Below are 22950 nucleotides of genomic sequence, written 5' to 3'. Positions count from 1 at the left end.
TTATTATTATTGTTGCTTTAGCAGGCGCCTACAGATACATACATTGGTATAATGTTGCAATTCTGACAATTCAGGATGTGTCCACACATCTAGTAACACTATTGTAACCATTTACATACAGATCTAGATGTCATAAACAGATATTAGCGTATAGCTTGATCCGGCAAATACTTATAATGTTCACATTTAAACGTTTAATTTCCCCTTTTGTACGGTGTACCCCATAGATGACCTTGCATAGGGAAAGGGGTATGGTCAAATCGTTTCTTAGAATCCACATATACTACTTGCTAATGGAGGGTATATATCAGCATAGTATCGCTATCATAGCGATTCACAGTATATAGTGACCACAGTCAAACACCATAAGTAACAGCTCACGTCTGTAGAGTAGAATTGTCCCAAACAGAACGCTACCTGGGCTGGTTAAAAACAGCCTTCACAGGTGAACTTCAGCATCGCTATCATAGCGGTTCACAGTGTATAATGACCACGCTACTACTGATGACGTCAGCCAGCTCGGAGGAACATGCTGTGCACAGTATGCTGAACCAACACTAGATGCATGGAAGAGAAATCACGGTTGTATGGCTCTATACTTACCCACAAACACGCAAATGTTTAGCCTAGCTACATTAAACTAAGGCACTGGGACCTGTATACGCTAAGAGGATATTAACCCTCTGTATGATACGCGGCGGATTGGCTGTGTCCCTGAGCCACACATTGTATTTAACCTGTGATGGCTGTTTTTAAACAGCTCAGATAGTGTTCTGTTTGGGACGATTTTACTTTACATATATGATCTGTTATTTATGGTACTTGACTGTGGTCATTATACACTGTGACACAAGAGTTATGCTCTGCAATCAGGAAGTGAAAGTCTTAAGTAGCACACAGAAACCAATGAGGCTGGGGGCGTGTGGCAGGGAAGGAGTTAACCAGGCTTATAATGAAGGTCAAGCCCACTTGGTTACCCCTGACCCATGTTTTCGGGTCCTATAGTGTCAGCTCTTGGGCCCAGGCATTGTGTATGCATTACTGTGAATGTGTGCAAAATATGAGAACATTTTTGGGAGATTTTCAGGAGGTAAGTTTCAGGGTGGGTTTCCCGGAGAAAGTCGTTACAGATTGTTGCTATGTATCGGGGTTCATAAATGTATCTGGGAATCAAGAGAGATTCTCGGATACATAGAAGCCCAGGGCTCCGGGCAGACCCCATCCTGAAAACGTTCTTGCGACTCCCCACTAGGACGTCCTGCTTCTGCACAGACCAGGAAAAGGTAAAAATGAGGCACAGAGTTTCCGGGTATAGAGGAAGTTTGTTTTATTAACATGGGAACATAAGAGGTTAATGAATCCCCACACTCTGAATCCAGGATAGGGTACAGGGGGGAGATCATATCATGTGTTAAAGGTATAAATGACGATAGCTCCCGCTCAGGATAAAACGGGGTGTTTCTTGGCGGGTAAGGAAAATGTTTAATTCATGCTAGAATAAAACTGTGTTAGTTAGGTTTTAAAGTATAGGTTATTGAAACCAGTATAGTTTTAAGGAACAGTGTTTTAAGATATGGTTAATCTTTAAGCATTAAATTAGGCAGGATCTTTAGTCTGCAAAGTCTCTTTGAGAGCTTATGACTAATAGTTCAAAGAGACATTTGTCCTAGAAGTGAGATCTATTTATCAGCAGGAGAGGCTAAGTGGGCCCAAGTTTTCGCAGCTTCAAAGGGTCCCTTAAAACGCCAGGAACTAGAGGTATTTAACCTTGTGTTCACTGGCAGGAGTGAGGTAGATTGAGTGGCATTCATTAAGGAAGCAGGATGCTATGTGGATATGGCCAGGGGCCTGGCTACAGAAGAGATCAACCTGAGTGACCTTATTAAATATGAGAATATTATGAGACCTCCTCTGCGTAATATGATAAAAATTACATGGGTGTATCGGTGGGACTAAGTCGCACATGAAGGTTACAGACACTTGAGGTCTAGCAGGTCCTAAGAGACAGATATTAATATATATTAATATTTCCCTAAATTTTAGGATGACCCGTTTATGTTTAGTATCATTGGGACCGGCATGCGTGCCGGAATGTATTAATATGTCTCACGTGTCAGGAAGTATTACAGAACTGAAGTTATGCGTACATTTAGATATGAAAAGCCGTTTTTAAACGTTCTTTGGGGGAGTAGTTTTACTCTGGGGTAAGACTGTCAATCTCACCACTGATTTACGACAGGGAGGCATTATGTCTCGAGGGAAGTAGGCTCGGCTAGATATGCTAAGCGGCTGAAATGCAAAGTTGGCACATGCTCTGTCACTTTTCTGAAGCCAGGGATGCCAGATGTTATCCACCTGGCAAAGCGTGTGAGTGGCCAGGGATAAAATTCCCATGCAGTGATTCACTGCAGACTGACAGGATGGACTTTTGGGAGTTTTTAAAAGGTCATGTAGTCCGTCAGAAAGTTAGTTCCATCTGAGATTCATCTCAGCTTTACCAAGATACGTCCAAGCTACAGCATCAGCGGTTCCGGAGTGTGAGGGGTTAACTACATCGTAACCAAGGATCGTGCACCTCTTCCAGAATTCGTTTAAGCTAAGGATTCCCGAACGAATCCTGTAAGGACTATACGAAAGAATTCCTTTTGGAGGAGATATAGGGCTGGCAAGTTGCACCGCTAGCCAAGGACTGTCGCAGGACTCAAACCGCGCACCCACTTGCATGCGTGCAGGGGTGCCCAGAGACTTCGATTCATTCTGTGGACATTTGATTTCGTTTCCCCATCCTAGTAAGTGTTTAATTGACTGTAATTGTGAATATTGTGTGTTTGTTTAAAAGGAAATAAATTACAATTTATTTTGCCCATCTTGTGTGCTCAATCCAGAATCCCGGTATTAATGTGTTGGTAAGACCTGCTCTACCGTGACAGGGCGGAACAGAGGCACGGCCTCTGTAGAGTTCAGGATAGGCTGCAGGAAACAAAGGGCACTCAGGAAACTTGCCACGCATCTCGGGAACGGTTCACGGCGTCAAGTGAGCGTGCCGCGCGTGAGAGAAGCGCGGAGCATCCGGGGGCCGGAGCTAGGCTCCGTGGCATGGGTAGAAGAACTGCTCGTGCTCTCGCGCTCTGTAAAAAGAGCGGGGATGCGCGCACGATCAGCAACCAGCGCAGAGGGCTGTGAAGAAGCAGGTAAGGAGGGAACACGCCATAAAGGACCTGTTCCCTGATTCCTTACAAGCAGTTGCTTGAACCGGTACCGGTCTACTTCTGCAGCCGAAATAACTTTCTTAGCGAGAACGGTCCCCAAGGATAGTTGGAGCCTGCAGACGAAAGCGGACAATCCTCTTCCTCACTCTGGCGGAGAGCCTTGAAATGGGCTAGGAGCTCATCCTTGTCGTCTTCGCTTGTGTAAGGCTGGGTCAGCAGCTCCACCAACCCGAGAGCAGGAACTTCTCCCTCTGTTGCCCGATGCGTTCATACCAGTTGGGCGGCCGGGGGTCGGAGACAATCAACCAACCTCTGTCGCTTGACGGCTTCGGAGCATGTCCACTCATCTAGTACTTGGAGAGCATGTTCTCTCCAAGTCTCAAACCCTTCTTCTCCTAAGGGTGTTGGCACTATCCCAGAGAAGGACTTGAGCTTTCTTTAATTCTGCGACTGTGAAGACATAGTTAAAGCCTCCAATAGTTGCAGTAAGGTCACTCCTAAGTTGGAGGTTCCCAGAGACAAGTGGCTATAAACTGGGTTCTGATTAGGAGTTGGTCAGGGTTACTCTGATACAGGCTGACAGTTGGTGTCTTGGGTATCACACTTGAGGTGGAAGTGACACTGGGTACAGGTAGGTCTGCTCGAACTGGGGTACTTGCGGCCCTGGAAGGTGGATGCTTCAGCGTGAGAAAGGACCTCGGCGGAGAGCCCTGAGATGGCCAGTCTAGCCTGGTAGGGAACCTCGGAGGCACGTCTCGGAGTGAAGGTCCCTATGGAGGTTGGTAACACAGGGTACATCAGTGGGTACCCTGTTGTCAGGGCCTCGGATGGATTTATAGCCTGAGGGGCTGTGTCCAAGCATATATCATGTTCTGTGGCCAATACTTGTAGTATGGCACTAGAACGGAAATCCGCATCAAGTTTGCGGTCTAAGACCCTGGCAGTGGCCTGACCCAGAAGTTTTGTGCGTGGTCACGGACAGCAGTTATTGAGGTAAATAGAAATACTCCTCCCACCGCTACTACGTGGCATGGGGACACGCGGTACTCATCTAAAGCGCTATGTAAAACTAAAAGAAAATAATGTGTAAAAGCGCTAATGCTTAAATATATTAGTGAAAAATTCCTAAAATAATTATAAAAAACCTTAAATAAAGGACTAGGCTGCCTGCTATAAATGACCCACAAAGATCATAACACAATCACAAAAAACACAATATAACGGCACCTAGATGAAACTTAAATCACCTGAGTGATTGACCACTGAAAGTCCAGCCCTCACAGTCCAAGTGAAATCCAAAATTGGCTTGATTGATGTCTCATGACATGTACAGTAGGGATAAAAGAGACAAATCATAGTGCAACACTGGAAAACTCCCTGATAAAACAAACAGCCAACTGTCAACTCCTGCAATGTTTCCTGTGCATGCCATCCCCCTCACTCTCACGCCCCCATCTCTCCCTTACACCCCTTTTATTTCACTCTCCCCCTTGTTTGTTCACTCTTCCTCATCTTCTCTCACTTTCTCTCCCCCTACTCTCTCCTACCCTCCCCTTTCTATTCCTGTTTTCACTCAATCCCCCCTCCTCTCTGACTAAATACCCTCCACCTCAAACTCAATCCCACTCCTCTAAAAATGAATCACCCCATCTCTCACATATCCCCTTCCTCTCTCACTCAATCCCCCTCCATTCTCAGTCTACCAACCCATCTCTCTCTTCCCTCTACACACACAAACCCCCCCCCCCCATTAGAATTAGGGGGGGCGTGGATAGACACTTTGAGCTTGGTTGTGTTGGTGGGAACTGCTGCAGGCTGCATGCCGAGCTGAGATGGCCATGTGACATGGGCGGAAGTTCACATCTACCAACTTCTGACCCAGAGTCCCCAGAAGCTAGCAGATGCGGACGTAGGGCTCAACTTCCATTGCTGACAAGCAAGGGCCCCAATCTCTCTCTGGCCCCCAGCTTTGCAGGGTTTTGTGGCATGCTGGTTATGCTGCTGTAAGGGGGGTTTTGACAGAAACCACTTCAGATTAAACCGCAACCACTTATTCACTTAACCTTGCGGTTGAGAGGTCAAGAGTGCAGGAATGGATACCCATACTTTTAACACAGCCACCCGCACATAGCCACGCATCTTCAATCAGCGCTTGGTTCAGCGCTCACAACACCATCTTTTGTCTGAAAACCTAATGGCACCGTTTGTATTCATTCTTTTTACAACAGTCAGGGAATAGACTGCAAAATGGGGACAAGAAAGTGGTTGTAGGGGAAAACACATCAGTGTGATGCACATACATTTAACCCCTTCACTCCCAATGCGATTTAGGGTTAATCAGCCTGGTATAATACCTTTATTAAGGTCCTGATTAACCCCTTCATTGCCACACTTGGGGGGTGGGAGTAGGTATGGTCTTGGGGGGAAGATATGGGCCTGAGAGGGAAAGTATGGGTCTGGGGGGGAGTAGGTATGAGCAGGGGAGTAGGTATGACAGAGGAGTAGGTTTGGGCCCTGGGGGTAAGGTATGGGCTGGGGGGAGTAGGTAAAGGTCTGGATGTGGTAGTTAAGGACCTGTGGTAGGAGGGAGTAGGCAAGAATCTTTAGGGTTGTGGGTAAGGGCCTTGGGGGAGTAGGTAAGGGCCTTGGGGAGGGTAAGGCCTTGGAGGGTTAGAGAAGTAGGTATGGGCTTGGGGGGAGGGCAGTAGGTAGACCTGGTGAGATTAATCATGGGCCTAGGATGGGGGGATGGGAAATTAGAGTTATGAGCCTGGAGAAGGGAGGGCAAGAACAGAGGGGGGAGCCCAGAGGAGGGCACAGGACCACATTCCTGCGACCCTAGGAGGGGCCCTGCCAACTAGCTTGAAGAAGAAGCTGGCCCACCCAAGAAACTGAAGGGATAGACTGGCCCATGTTGCTAACATTGGCGGAAGTTAGACCCGAGCAGGCTGGAGAACAAGCACATGAAACATGAGTAAAACATCAACAAAATGTACATTAGGAACAATACAATTATTGTAAAACATAACAGTATGAACCATGGAATGGAGAAATTTAAGCCCTCTGCGACCCTGAGCCTGGGACAAAGTGTCACCCCTGGGGAAACTGAGACCCCTAGGCCAGGGGTGCACAAACTGGGGTGTGCAAGAATTTCCGGGGGTGGCGCGGCGCTTAGAGGCCCCCCGCTCTTCCCCAAAGTATTTAAATTAAATGCCGGGCAAGGCCTCTGTGGCAATGTGACATCACATGATGTTGTGAAGTCAGAACACCGGAGAATATGTAAGGGCGGGGGAGTGAGTAGTGGGGGAGAGCAGGCAGGGGGGCTGTTGCAGAGTACATGCAACCACACACGCGGGGTCTCTTGATAAGGCTTATATATTGAGCCTTAAAACATACAGCACACAAAATAAAATAGCTTCTCTTCAGCAGACAAAAACAAAATAGCTTTTGTTCAGCATAGAAAACAAGGCAGCTTCTCTTCAGCATGCAGGACACAGACAGTTCATCACACATGTACTTTGAAAACAGACCTTATAGCAGTAATCTCTTCAGTATTTCAGTCCTGTCTCCTGACCAGCTAGCCTGCACGTGTGTGTAGCCTGGGGGTTTTAAACACCTTGATTATGCAGCTGGGGTCAGACTAATTAAGCAGCCCTTCCCCACTGAAACTTAACCTCGTCACTGCTGCACTGAAAGCCTAAACATAGGTTTGCCAGGTATATGGCTGGTGACGTTCATTCACCCTGTCACAGGGGAACAGAGGAAAAGTTTGCGCATCCCTGCCCTAGGCAACAACCACCTCTCACTGGGCCTTATAACTCATGCAGGCCCCAGAGGAAGCCAATGCCCAGCAAGTCTCCCAAACCTGCATCTATTCCATTGTCTCAAGTGCAGTCAACTCACTCAAGGAGCCTGGATCAACCCCAGGCTCACAAGTTAAGAGTTGGGGGCATCCAGGAGTGCAGTAACTCTTGGGCCTCTTGGAAAGTACCCCCTGTCTTGTTCTCAAGTGGATTCCATGGCTTCAACTGGGCCCATACCGGGCCTCACTCTAGAGTACCCCCCGATCTGCCAACTCAGTGCCACCACTGCACTGATTCCCCAGGAAATCGCCACAGGACCATAGGGTTTCTGCCTTGGATATATAGGCCCACGTTAGGGCCTCATGCTCATCCATTGCAGCATGGGAGGGGTTTCCTTGGACCAGGCAGGCTTTTATGGTTTAGGGTGCAATCGGCGCATGTATGTCCTCTTTATTCTTTTCATAAGTTTCCATCCCTCTAGCAGGACCTTCCCCTACCTGGGGTCACTGATGGATGCCTGTTCTCCATTGTAAGAGGAAGTTAACTTATGTAATGCGTAGCTCACCACAAACGAAGCACGACCGCGGAGCTGAGGTAGGGATTTGGTTAACGCCAACCCACAGCCACGCGGGCGCGCCTAGGATGTAGAGTAGTCGTTCAAGCAAGGTCAGGATTACAGATTGGAGAATAGTTAAAGTGCTTGCCAGGTTCAGGAGCGGAGAGTTGCGGATCGTCATAGTGCGTAGCCAGGTTCAGGATTGGAGAGTAGCAGATTGTCGGGGTACATAGCCAGGTTCAGGATAGGAGAATATCGGATAGTCGGGGTACGTAGCCAGGTTCAGGATAGAAGAATATCGGATCATTGGAGTACTTAGCTAAGGTCAGGAATGGAGACTGGCAAATGGTCGTACAAGCCGGATCAGGAGTGGAGAGAAGCGGAGTCCAAGGTACTAGAAAGGTTCAGGTAACAAAAGGTTAACAGGCAAGCAAGGCAAGGTCTCAGGAACAAGAATGCAGCAAGGCACGGCGTCGCACTTGACTATGCTCAGCAAAGACTGAAGGCAGCAGGAAGGCGGAGCCTCCAATAGCCAGCTAAGGCGGAACCAGGAAGTGAGCGCCGATAGGCTGCTTGTGCACACAGGTGTGCCATATGATGCAGCCTTATCGAGGATGAGGGCGGAACTGCTCGCGCGCCATCCCACGTGCGTCACGGAGGCCAGGGTGTGGAGCTTGGAGCACGTGTCACTCCCATGCCGATTGGTAGGGCAAGAAGGGGCGGGACAAATCGCGTGCCGACCCACGCGTGTCACGGAGGTCAGGGGGCAGAGCCAAGAACGCGCATCATTCCCACGCCGGTCCTGACCTTCACCAGAGCAGGGGCGGGGCTTGTACTGCGCGTCAGCAGGAAGACTGGTCGAACGCACCCGTCATGCATCAGAAAGGGGGGCGGGATCCAAATCCACGGGCGGGGGATCAGAACGCGCAAGGTCTGTGCGCACGTACTGGGACCACGAAACCGCGCATCCTGAGTGCCCGTCATGGAAGGCTTGTTGGGGTGAGGAGACGGTCTGCGACCGCCAGGATGGCGAATCCTCACAACTTAAAGGGGAAACTCTATCTGTATTTCCCATTTCTCTGCAGCCTCATTCCCTGTCTCCTGAAAAGGTTAGGTGGGCAGAAATCTGCGTAAATTTGGATTTGGACTCTGTTCATTTCAATGATGGGGGATTTGCCGGCCGCAGACATTTAAGACGCCTTAGTCACTTAGTAATGGAGCCAGGCCACCACATCTCTTGTCTTCTTTGCTGGGATCAGTTTTTCCCTCAGGGTTCTGAGGACTTTAGTCCCAGTGAAAAGCGTGTTAAGTAAGCAGCACAGGTACAAGTACAGGTCCAGTTGAATCACCATCTTGGGGGCCCTCGGACCCATACTGTTTATTGTTACGACAAGGTCTGGTCTGCATCTCTCTCATGGTCCTCGTTAGTTTAATCTAGTTTTGACTTAAAAGGTCTCAGTCTTTTCCCCTAGATCTGCTATCTCGAGTTTGGTCCACTCCAAAGCCACCTGCAGCTTTGCATGAAACATTGTTTTTATGTTATTGAAGAGATTCGCTTTGTCCTGTCTGCTGTAAAGTTGGGATAGCATTTCGGGATTCGAATCTGAGTCTCGCACTCCATCTGGAGGACTGCAATCTTTAACAGAAGACCTCGTGTTTGCTCAAAGTCCTTTCTTTAATTTTTATATATTATTATATAGGTAAAATATAAAGTTTATCAAAGACAATGCAGCCCATCTATCATAGTCTGTTGGTATTACTGTATCTCTGGCACTGAGGGTATTGAATCATGTTGTTTGAATAAGTTTCCAAAATCAAGTGCAAACACATAAGCCAACGGGACATGTTGCATCCACTGAAAGCCTACAAAATGTACCTGGATCAATCCATTCACATATCACAGTGCTGAAACACATTTAAAGTTGCAGGTACTTATTCTGTATTATTCAAAGCAGGAGATCAGGCCATTTTCAGAGGCAAATCGCCACAGATGTCAATCGTGATTAAATTAAGTAGTTTGCAATAATAAAAAAAAAAAGTATGTACAGTACATGTCTAATGAACCTTCGGTGAGTGTAACATTTTAGTTTCTATTTTTTTAATGATCTGACATGTGAGATACATTTGTTATTATTTGTATATTTGTATAGTGATATCAAAATACTTTCAATATTGCTTCATCAGCAGTTATTTAACAAACATCATTCATTACCTGAAACACATGATTTGGTGTGGTATCTAAACTCCAATCTTTGCATATTTGCATTGTCTCCCCACGGAAACACAGATCCTAGACTTCACTGCGGAAAAAAACCCAATGTGAAACCAGAATGGATTAAGACCCCATGGTTTATGTCTGATGCTAATGGGAAATGCACCTACAGGCACTTTAAATCACTTTCTTTGCAGGTGCTTCAATTGTAAGAAACCTAAACTCACATTCCCCCAACTAATCTTATCTCTCCATCCCACTACTCCCCAAATTACAAGCTATTATAAGGCAAAATACTGTAGGCTTAAAATGTTCACAGACACTGATGGATGGGTGGCATAATGGCATGATGGGTAACATGGTCTGTTATGTATGTAACCATGCTGTAAAATGGCTACAGTTATCTCTCCTGCTGACAGTAAGGCCTGGTAAGTTATGGGCATGCCAGCAGTAATTATGGAGGTTTGCCCTCACACCCTGGTGAGGTGCCCTATGTATGGATGGGGGTGGTCACATGCTCTGAATCCATGATTAGTGATGTCAGAGTTGTGCCAGCCCCCAGAGGATACATAAGGCACAGCACTGTTCAAAAGTTAGTTGTTAGAGGAGGAGTTCAGAAGCTGTTGGAAGGTTATGTAAGAGACTATGAGACAAGGAGCAAGTTTGAGTGCAGGCTTGGGAGGAGACAGCTTATAAGACTGTGACCAGGGACCTGGCACAGGGACTATCTCCCTGAGGGGAGATAGGGAATCCCCAATTTGGGAAAGGACACCTTTCAAAGGGAAGTGCGGTAAACATGAGAGGCTAAGTACACCCACTGTGAGGGGTAGCTGGCCCGCCGCAAGTCAATAAAGATGATCCTGTTAAACCATACTCTCGTGTGTAAGTGTGGAGTGATTACACAGAGGAGTGCACCACGGAGGAGTTCCTCACCAGGACCATCCACAAGCGGACGCTGGGATCCTGATGAGGTGGAGGCGCTGCACTGGATATAGGTAGGACTCATGCACACTACCTCAGCTGCCTGTCTGGGTTGGCAATCCCCACACAACATCATGCGGGAGACTCAGGAGTCATGTTGCCAACAGGTGCACCACCAGACACTACACTATAATGGGGACTGGTTAGACCACAGGGGCCAATGTGAGATTGGGTGGGTCAGGCTAGGCCAGAAAATCCGTTATATTTGGAGGCGCTGCTGAGATAGACCTGTCAACAGGACAGGCTTTTGCTAGGTCACTTGGAAACAGGGAGAGTGTCTGCTGCCACTTTTTGCTGTGTTGGGACGGGACCTAGGGGTAGTCAGGGGGCTGATGGAGAATAGTCCGTTCGCAGGGATGACCTAGGGGCCTGAAAGGAGTTGGGGGTTTGGAGCCGGGCTATAGCTGTCCTAGTCACCTTGAGGCAGTGCTAGTTGGTAGGATGCCTAAAGGGATAGCCTGTTAACGTGGTCAGGAATTCTGGAGAGGGTCTGCGCTAGGCTAGCCAACAGTAGGTAGACACCCAAGTACTGCATGGAAGAGCCAGAGTACTCTAGCCCATTCCAGACCACTTACCGAAGGGAGCACAGACTGGGAGGAAGGAGACACAGCAGACACAGATAGAGTGAGCCTAGCCTGAGGTAGTGCATACACGAGTCCAGCCTACATTAGGTACACATGGTGGTGCATCAAGGTAATCTTTATTGTACTGGTGTGGTAGCTGCCCCGCAGAGAGGAGCTCCATGTACAATAATCCTAAGTACAGTGAAAGAATGGCGACCGCAAGAATGGAGGATCCGCGCGGTGCGGAAGGTCCAAGATGGCGGACGGAGGATAATAAAGAGAGCGCACATGGCGTGTGTGCGGGTGCAGAGCAAGTGGCAGAAGGAACTTTTGCAAGCATGCTGTGGAGTGGCGCTAAAGCTGTAGCTGTGCCGTTTTTGTCCTGTCTAGGGTCTAGGGGCACGATCCCCGAGGACATAGAGGAGGATATTGTGATTGTGTGCGATGGAAATGGTGAACAAGAAGTATTTGCTTGCCAGCCGGTGAGCGCTATACAAAGAGCTGCTTCGGTAGCTGAAGTAATTGGACATGCAAACCAAGATGGCGGCTCCCGCTTCCCTGGGAGACCGCGTGGGCTTGCTGCAGAAAATTCTGCAGTTGCAAAAGTTGTTGACAGTTGGCCGGGATTGGCGCCAAAGAAAGAACCCCACCCTGTGGGGGGTAAGGGCGCGAAAGCTGTGGCCGCGCCCTCCAGGACTGTGAAAGGTGCGGCCTCAATTAAAGGACATCCTATCGAGCTGTGGGACCCACCCATAATTGCTACTAGTGGGGGTGGTTCCCAGCTGTGTCAGATGAGGGTGGAGCTGATCAAGGGAGTGGCCGGCAACTCAACCCCTGCTTGTCAGTCGCGCTGAGCCAGCTTACAGAACAGACCGTTGCTGCAAGTGACGCCTACAAAGACAATGGCCTGTCCACAAGAAGTGACTGCCATGGTATCCACCCAGCCATACTCAATACCAGGAGGCGTACTGGTGATTCGGGTGGCAGGCACCGAGAGTGTGGTGGGCCTCTGCCTATAATGCAGGCTACCGGGCGGTACCGTGGGCACTGTGGCGTGCTGTCCGCAATGTGGCACCCAGTGCCTGTGGCCTATGCCCACATTTGTGCCCATTCCGAATATCGAACCCGCGGGGGATACGGCTAGGCTGTCCGCCGGGTCCCCCGGTGCACTGTGGAAAGAAGGTGCGGATCCCGGAGAATGGGGATCGGGGCCAGTTGTTAAGGACAAGCCCGAGGAAAAAGGAGCTTACCGACCGAAAGACAAAAAGGCGGTCGCCACGAACGGTGACCCCGAGCAGAATGGAGGTGGATTCCTCCGATGAGGAACCCAGAGTGCCGTCCGGTGCGGTGATCCGGCCTGTGGCAGTATCCTGTGGAGGAAACGGGAGGAGAGTGCCACTCACCGGGAGAATCGGTGAGAGGAGTCGGGTGTCGCCAGTGGAGCCGAAGGCAGAGAGACGGAGCCCTTCCATTCCTGGGACCGGCGGGTCCAGCGGTGACGGTAGACTCAGGAGTCCTGTTGCCAAGAGGTTCACCACCAGACACTACACTGTAATGGGGACTGGTTAGACCACAGGGGCCAATGTGAGATTGGGTGGGTCAGGCTAGGCCAGAAAATCCGTTACATGTATAAATCCGGTTTTCTAGATTTTGGAGCTCAACAAAGTCACCATTTTGTAAACCACATTGATTAATTCCCTGCTGAATCCTTTGATCTACACCGATGGATCAAACAGATAAGAAATGCTCAGAATAACTTTATGAGAACGGACAAGTGTGGTACATGACCTCACCCGTGTAGGATGCAGGGGCAACTTTGACCCTTTTATAGTCAGAGACCAGGAATGGTATTACTTTGCAGCCAAGGGGCCAGCAAAGTGTTATATAAAAATGAATTGCACAAACAAAACATAACAAAGATATCTCAAATAGCAAAGTTTTTATTGTAACAATTTTTCTTTCTGATGAAATACCATCTTATGCTAAATCACAGCAACCTCCCAATTGAAAGTGTCCCTTGTGCCAGCAGCAATTACTGTAATTCCTCATTATAAACATTGTTTACAAACTTATTTTGGGCCTGAGGGGAAACTTTTCTCTAGATAAACCCCAATTCTCTTGGTTAGTCTTCTTACAGAATATAGTGTTAGCAGATTGAGCACAGTTTAGACTCTGTCAAGTTCCTATATTAATGTACAAAATTATTTTGTAGGCAACTGTATTATAAATGGTGATTACTAAAAGGTGCATAATATTTGGGCCAAAGAATGAAGATTACTGAACTTGTAATGTGTTGGCTTTTGAAGTGTCTCTGGCATAAATTCCACGTGAAATGCAGTGGAGAACGGTTTTGCTGCTATCTGTTCATCATATCTCTATTCAATATTAGCTATAGCATCAATAATGAAGATGTATACAGCACTTTACAGCAATAATTCTGAACTATATACGCAGCCACCACTGAAATGGAACTCTGGATGCCACTGTGAGCTGGGATCCCAACTGATATCACCAAGGAAACACTAATTGTCGGCATCTAAGACAGAAACTAAAGGTTAAACCTTTAGCATCGAAGCCCAGAATTGCAAATGTTACAACTTTCTCCGGTGAGTTTCCTTACTGGGTGTAAACATAATGCTTTTTGTGGAGTATTCCGGGGAAATTATCTTATTATTGAATACATTTTAACATGTTGCTGACATGCTTTGGTTATATTTTTATCTATTGAGACCAGTCAATCCAGCAATGTGAGGATAATGATGAAGGTGGAAAGAGGGGAAAGTGCAGCATACAAGAGTATGAAGCAATAAGATGCCACCACTTTATTGAAAACATATAATGAATTGGCGTAAAGCAGATGTGGTGCCTTTATTTAAAAAGGGAGCTAGATAACAACCGGGGAATTACAGACCTGTAAGCCTGACTTCAATAGTAGGGAAACTACTTGAAGGTTTAATACGGGATAAAATTCAGGAATACCTAATGGAAAACAAAATTATTAGTAATAGTCAGCATGGATTTATGAAGGATAGATCATGCCAAACTAACCTTATTTGTTTCTTTGAGGAGGTAAGTAGGAATTTAGACCAGGGTAATGCAGTTGGTCTACTTAGATTTTGCAAACGCTTTTGATACAGTTTCACACAAGAGGTTGGTGTACAAAATAAAGAAAATTGAACTCAGTAATAATATATGCACCTGGATTGAAAACTGGTTAAAGGACAGACACCAGAGGGTTGTCATAAATGGAACTTTTTCAGGTTGGGCTAAAGTCGTGAGTGGAGTACCTCAGGGATCGGTACTGGGACCGCTGCTTTTTAACTTGTTTATTAATGACCTTGAGGTTGGCATCGAGAGCAAAGTCTCCATCTTTGCTGATGATACTAAATTGTGTTAGGTAATAGAATCAGAGCAGGATGTAATTTCTCTTCAGAAGGACTTGGAGAGACTGGAAACGTGGGCAGGTAAATGGCAGATGAGGTTTAATACAGATAAATATAAGGTTATACATTTGGGATGCAAGAATAAAAAGGCGAATTACAAATTAAATGGGGATAAATTGGGGGAATCCTTGATGGAGAAGGATTTAGGAGTGCTTGTAGACAGCAGGCTTAGCAATAGTACCCAAAGTCATGCAGTAGCTGCAAAGGCAAACAAGATCTTATCTTGCATCAAACGAGCAATAGATGGAAGGGAAGTAAACATAATTATGCCCCTTTACAAAGCATTAGTAAGATCTCACCTTGAATATCTAGTACAATTTTGGGCACCAATCCTAAGAAAAGACATTATGGAACTAGAGAGAGTGCAGAGAAGAGCCACAAAATTAATAAAGGGGATGGACAATCTAACTTATGAGGAGAGACTAGCTAAATTAGATTTATTTACATTAGAAAAGAGGCGTCTAAGAGGGGATATGATAACTACAGGCATACCCCGCATTAACATACGCAATGGGACTGGAGCATGTATGTAAAGCGAAAATGTACTTAAAGTGAAGCACTGCCTTTTTCCCACTTATCGATGCATGTACAGTACTGCAATCGTCGTATACGTGCATAACTAATGTAAATAATGCATTTGTAACAGGCGCTACAGTCTCCCCGCTTGCTCACAGCTTCGGTACAGGTAGGGAGCCGGTATTGCTGTTCAGGACGTGCTGACAGGCGCATGCATGAGCTGCTGTTTGCCTATTGAGCGAGATGTACTTACTCGCGAGTGTACTTAAAGTGAGTGTCCTTAAACAGGGGTATGCCTGTATATACAAATATATTCAGGGACAATACAAGGAGCTTTCAAAAGAACTATTCATCCCATGGGCAGTACAAAGGACTCGGGGCATCCCTTTAGGTTGGAGGAAAGGAGATTTCACCAGCAACAAAGGAAATGGTTCTTTACAGTAAGGGCAGTTACAGTGTAGAATTCATTACCCATGGAGACTGTGATGGCAGATACAATAGATTTGTTCAAAAAAAGGTTGGACATCTTTTTAGATGGGAAAGGTATACAGGGATATACCAAATACGTATACATGGGAAGGATGTTGATCCAGGGAGTAATCCGATTGCCAATTCTTGGAGTCAGGAAGGAATGTATTTTCCCCCTTATGAGATATCATTGGATGATGTGACTCTGGGGTTTTGTTTGCCTTCCTCAGTATCAATAAGTAAGTATAGATATAGGATAAAGTATTTGTTCTCTAAATTTAGCAAAGGTTGAACTTGATGGACGCATGTCTTTTTTCAACCTCATCTACAGTACCGACACACTTTATTGCAGTGTGGTCGGTACCGCAAGCCGGGATATTTCCCGGCTTGCTTGTGGCTGCCCCTCGGCGTGCCGCGCGTCATAGACGCGCGGTCACGCGTCTTCGGGAGCCTGCGCCCCCTGCACGCGCGTCCAGGGCTCCCCGAGGGAGCCCTGGTGTCCCGCGATCTGCGGGACGGCGGCAGGGGGTTCCGGGGGACCCGGCGGACCCGGTAGCGGTAGGGAGAGCGCCCCGATCGGAGGGCGCTCTTCCGCTGCTTCGGCGCGCGCCCGTCACACTCGGGCGCGCGCCAGGCTACTGCTGCGGCCAAGAACGGGCAAATGCTCGAATAAACTTGGCCGCAGCAGTACTATGTAACAAATTGGCAAACTGAGAAGAGATTTCTGGTAATATTATTAGATAGAAGGTACAAGGTATGTGGAGTTTGGAAAGTGAAGCAGCAGGAAAGGCAAACTAGTTACACATTAACTTCTCATTTAGCTGTTGTGCAAAACTGTTGATCTTCCTCTTACAGAAATTAACACCTTTCATTATTGTTGTGTACAGAATAACATGGTATTGCAATGTTCTTGGACTTTTGTTATACTGCACACTTTGCACATCTGTTTGGCAGGGGCTGTGTGTAATGGAGTAACATAATTCGGCATACTGTAGGTTATTATTTAGAGCAGCGGTGCGCTAACTGGGGGGTGCAAGATTATTTAGGGGGGCGCGGGCTGCGTGCGGGGAAACCTGGGGGCGAGCAGAGCTGTGCACGGGCGGCCAGAAGCTCCATGCTGAGGCTGCTTCTCTGCTCTGTGTCTGTATCAGAGGGGGCGAGGCTTTCCTTCCCTGCACACAGACTTCCCCTCCTTCTCTTCCTGCCTGATTCCCGCACCAGTTTTCAGCCGTAAGGGGGGTTGGGGGATCAGAGCATGTGCCCCCCCCCCAGATGAAGTTGTGTGACTTATGTCTGATTATGTGTGTGTGTTGTGTCTGTGTTGGTTGTGATTGGTTGTATGTTGTCTGTGATTGAGTGTGTGTGTTCTGTCTATGTTGGTTGTGATGTTGTGTTGGTTTTGATGGTGTGTGTGTGTTGTCTGTGTTGGTTGTGATGGTGTGTGTGTGGTGATTGAGTGTGCTTGTGTGTGTGGTGATTCAGTGTGCGTATGTGTGTGTGTGTGTGTGTGTGTGTGGTGATGGTGTGTGTGTGTGTGTGTGTGTGTGTGTGTGTGTGTGTGTGTGTGTGTGTGTGTGTGTGTGTGTGTGTGTGTGTGTGTGTGTGTGTGTGTGATGATTGAATATGTGTGGTGAGTGTGTGTGTTTGTCTGTGGTGAGAGAGAAAGAGAGAGAGAAAGAGGTTGGGTGTGTGTGTTGTGATTGAGTATGTGTGTTGTGATTGAATGCAGTGGTGCACAAACGAAGGGCAAGGAGGCGCAAGATTATTTAGGGGGACGCGTGCGGTTAAAACTGGGTGCGCGGGCCGGCAGACGCTGTGCACGGGCGGACAGCCGAAGATGTGTGCTGGTGGATGAACAGGATAGTGCAGGTGCCGGTCACGTGATGGTGTGCGCATGCGCGGGGGTGTTGGAGGTACAGGGAGGAGCACGCCCAATCGCGGTGACATCAAACGCCCCTCCTTTCGGTGTATGCCCTGCAATAGCGCTGTGTTCCTGCTCTCCTCTGCTGGCAACCTGCTTCGCTGAGATCCTCTGCAAGTGAAAGGGTAGGCTGCCACTATATCAATCATACTATGAATGTACAGAAATAATGTAAAAAAATGTGAAAACACAACATTGTAAACAGAGAAAAATAAATAATACTGTAGGTAGGAGTTTGGATGACCATGGGGATAGCAAGCCAAAGAGCAGGGAGGGGAAGGAAGAATAAAAAAGGGTGGGGGAGAGGGAAGGGAGGTAGCAAAGAGGTGGATGAATGCCCCCCCAAAATTATTGCCATTGTGCACGTACAATCTCCCAAACTCAGTGCTTGGGGAGACAAACAAAATTGACTTTGAAGCGCACCCAGCAGCAGTCAATACTGTACACACACACAGCCACACACAAACACACACACAAATAGCCCCGATCCACACTTGCAAAATTATGCAGGTCACCCTGTGCTCATGCTTGGAGAGTTGGTGATGTCACCGCTTTCAGTGGCAGTGTGGACGCAGCCTAATTTTGCAAGCGCGAGCTGTTGAAATATGTAAGGGCCGTTCTATACTGGTTGCGGCCGTGTGCGCGTGCGTGCATGTGCGAACGCGCATGCATATGCCGCATGCTTTTTGTTATAAAGCATTCAGTGCCAGGAGTGACAGTTACTATGTGCGTATATGAGTGTGTGTGAGTATATATATGTGTGTGCATAGATTGTGTGAGTGAAATAATGGTGTAAATAAGATTTTTTAACAAAAAGAAAAAGTTGAATAAATAAAAAATGTTTTATTTGTGCACTCATTGACACATACTGTACACACACACACACATACACATCCATACAAACACACATCCACACATACATACATACACACACACACATACATACACACATCCATACAAACATACATACACACACATACATACACACACATCCATACAAACACACATTCACACATACATACATACATACACATACATACATATTAGCGCCGGTAGCGGCGAAAAATCATCCCTCCCACCATCTTCGCCGTTGTCTGTCGGCTCCCCGCTCCCCGCCGTGCGTGCGCGCAGCCCTTGTATAGAAGGGCTGGCTGACCTCAGCCATCTACTGTATAACTGCCGTGTTCGCGCACGGTGTAGCACGCCCCTGCACTATAGAACCAGCCTAAGTATTTAGACATATTTGGATTTACATTGTATATCGTTTAATAAAGGGATTTTTTTTACATGTGATTTTGATTACATCAGGCAGGGGCTTTTATGGATGAAAAGGGGGTCTCGGCATAAAAAGTTTGCTCACCCCTGAATTAGATGATATAAGGAGTAGACAGCACACAATGTAAGTATAAGAATTAAATACATCTAAGTGGTGCAACGAGAACAAGGGGGGGCCTCAACCCTCCCAAATAATCACGAACAAAACAGTAGTTCCCAGCACTCAAAAATAGAATAAACTGAAAATCTGAAAATATAGAGCTTTAATTTGTAAGTGTATCTTAACATGAGCGTATACACAATAGTAGACGTGGGTGTGATTATAAGGGGGAGGTTATAACCATTCCAGGTGTGGACAGACTGCTCATGAGCAAAGGTAAATAGGAGGATAGGGGATGGGGAAAACAATGGGAGGTAAAGCGAAAAATAGGAAGGAAGGGATGGGGGGAAAGAGGGAAAAAAATGGTGGGTGCAACAAAATAAAAGGTAAGTAGATGGGGGCAACGTTTTGGGGATGACCACCTTCTTCTGGCCTGTTGCCTATGATCTGCAAGACCACAGGTATTTCCTTCTCCCTTAACCCTAACCTCCAAACACACCAGTGCAAACAGCAAAATGACTATGGGAATAAAACCAAGCCTATGCACATGAGTAACTGAACACACACCAGCTACCAGAAGAATGCAATGTAGATTCAGATCAAGGCTGTTAGCCAAATGATAATAGTTACAGACTATAAAGTAACCTGCTCACACTTAGATGCAACCATGGGGGTGAGCTGTCAGCTGTGCTGGGTCTGTATGTTATTATGTTCTATAATTATGAATAGAAATTAATGTCTTGAAATCTTGTCCGCAGGTGTAAGAATCTCAATGGAACTTGCCAATATAACCATTGTGAAAGAATTTGTTCTGAAGGGAATCTCAGGGGGACCCCTATTTCAGATCATGATGTTTGTGATGCTGCTGATAATCTTCATTATAACAGTGGCTGGAAACAGTTTAATCATTGGTATCATATCTGCTGACTATCGACTCCACACACCTATGTACTTCTTCCTGGTCAACCTCTCTGTCTTGGAGACCTCAAGCATATTCCTGGTGGTTCCCAAAGTTCTGATCATTGCTGTGGCACAAAGGACGAGTATATCTATGGTTGGATGTTTCATTCAGTCGTCCTTCTACTTTTTATTTACTTCTACTGCCTTTCTACTTTTGGCTGTAATGTCATTTGATCGTTATGTGGCTATCAGGCACCCTCTGAGATATCCGACCATCATGAGCATTAGAGTTTGTGCTAATTTGGTAGTGGCCTGTTGGCTAACATCTGCTATCTGTATTTTATACCCCATCATTATGGTCCCCAGGATGCCCTTCTGTGGTCAGATCTTGGATCACTTCTTTTGTGATGGGGCAGCCATTCAGAAGCTGATCTGTGCAGACATCACCCTACTCAAACTATCTTCTCTAATATCAGCCAGTATTGTATTAATTGGATCTTTAATAGTGACAACGATATCCTACATTTTTATCATAATCACTGTATTTAGAATCCCAACAGGAAATGGACGATACAAAACTTTCTCCACCTGTGCCTCCCACCTCATGATGGTCTCTTTGATCTTTGGAAGTGCAATATTCATTGCGATCAAACCATCAAAAGAATCCTCTGTAGAAAATGACAAAATTGTGAATTTTGTGGGCACAATCTTGTCCCCTCTGCTAAACCCTTTCATCTATACATTAAGGAATGAAAAGGTAAAAGAAGCCATCAGAGATGCTATGATTCGGAAAAGGATGATTTCACAGTAGAGTACTTTGTTCAGTAAACCCATTCTGCTTGTACAGATTTTCCAGGCTTATTATGATAATGTCTTATAAACTGTGTTTTAGGAAACTTATTAACCCATCAGTAACTCATGCCATTGTCATAGAAAATACTTTGTTACATTTTGGAGATAAAAAACAAGTGCAAAACAATCACTGATGCATATTCCTCCTTTGGGCACTGGGCATTAATTAGGAATTACACTTAAACTAAAGGAATCTATATTTCAGTTGCTTGAGAGATTTGGGTGTTCCAGTATTTTATGGATTTTGAAGATAAAAATGACATTGTAGGTTAAGGAATAAAAAGTAAATACGTTTCATGAAATAATTTGCTTGTGAATAGAAAAGTCATGTAATAATTTGGAATACAAGAGAATTATTCTTACTCCAGTAATAAAAGTTAAACAATAGAACGTATACTTTCTAATTGTTTACAAATGTGATACTATTCCAATATGTAACAACCCCTATGATAAATGTTCTTAAAAAAGGATTATGCCCTTTCCAAAATCTCCACAAGAGGTCAGCATTGTTTCATACATGTCAGAAAAATACCCTAACTGTACACTATTATCAGTTTGGACACCAGAAGAGGTATTTATTACTGTTTAGGTCTAACAGCCCTAAAGAAGGTCAAAAGGAAAAACAGAGAAATGTTCTTAAATGTTCGTCTTTATGGGACACTTATTGCACCTTCCATTTCCTGGGCGTTTTACCATTCTATTTTCAAGACTTGTGCAGACACCCCTGGGGTGCACACTTCCGAATCTTTGATTTGAAAAGCGGCATTCAAAATAAATATTTATATTCATTAAATAATGAATAACAGCTGTATGAGGTGATGTACTGTAGAACAAAATTCATTTGTGTTCTGTTTCAAACTAAGTGACAATTATATCATTACTAAAATAATTTAATTACAGTATATATACATATGTTTGTGTTGATCCTTAAAATAAATTGCAAGACAAATGTTACCTAACGGTGCCAATGGTGTAAAAGACAATAATCAATGTGCATACAAACAAGTGAATAAATAATGTAAATTGATACCAAACTCAAAAGTCCTTAATTAAGTGATCGTGACAGGTGAATCCCAAAATCCAATAATCAATTAATCCAGTGGATGGTTGGCTCATGGAATCCAGCACATAAAAGAGAAGGAAAATAAAAAGCATATAGTGTAATACTGTAACAATGAGTCTAATAAATGGCAAAGGGTAGGGGAATGGTTAGTTCCCTAGAAACAGAAAATCAGCAAGATTGTGAGATGAACAAAAGTACATTTAATAACAATAAAACAGCTCCTCTCCTCACGCTGGCAAATGAAAATTGGAATCCTACTTACTAGACCCAAGTAGGAAATGTGCAGTGAAATGTCCTAATGATGCAGGAAAAAGCGCTTCTCGCTGACAGCAGCAGTTCCCGGAGTCCTAGCAGTGCGCTCTCCAAGGATCTTCCGGTATCACTGGCTGGGCGATCAGACCGCTCACTTCCCTTCTACTTGTTCTGGGGCTCCCGATCTCCTGGATGTCCCTTTGTTTCTCTCGCGAGAAGCGGTGGTGTCGTAGGCACAAGCCGGGTGTGACATCACGGGAGGTCCCAAATGGCCGTATGGGAAGAGTGCATGTAGATGCTACTCATTTTGCGCACGCGTGGAAGTAGGGCAAACTCCACCCTATGCGTTTCATGGATGAAGACGCTGTGTGGTGGTCTGGTCTCAGACCACAGACCGTGATCACCACACAACATCTTCATTGTGTCCCTGACATAGTAAAATGGGTAAGCGTCCCTATCTAAGGGGCTTCTCTGCAGCAGTCACCCGCTTCACGTGATTGGGATCTATCTGTGACCTAAGGGAGTTTCTAGCCTAGTCTGAGTGCCACTGATACTCAGACCCTCCCTTCCCCTTGTCTGCCCTGGCTCCAACTAACAGTCCCCTTAACTGTCAGAATCCCAACTTTCAGAATTTCTCAGCCCTATTGGTTGCCTTGCAACATGTGGACTACAGCCACTGAGGCTGTTGGAACTTGCAGTTCCCTTGCTGCTATACTCCTATGGAAAGGTAAGGGGACAAACAGGGGACCAGGGGGACCCAGGCTATACTCTTCCCCTGATGAAAACCCCAACATTCCCGCTTGAGAAACATTGTAACATATAACCAAACACACAAG

Source organism: Ascaphus truei, chromosome 13, assembly GCF_040206685.1.
Source record: "Ascaphus truei isolate aAscTru1 chromosome 13, aAscTru1.hap1, whole genome shotgun sequence".
NCBI classification, from domain to species: Eukaryota; Metazoa; Chordata; class Amphibia; order Anura; family Ascaphidae; genus Ascaphus; species Ascaphus truei.
The sequence above is the reverse complement of the archived record's forward strand: the minus strand, read 5'-3'. Positions refer to the sequence as shown.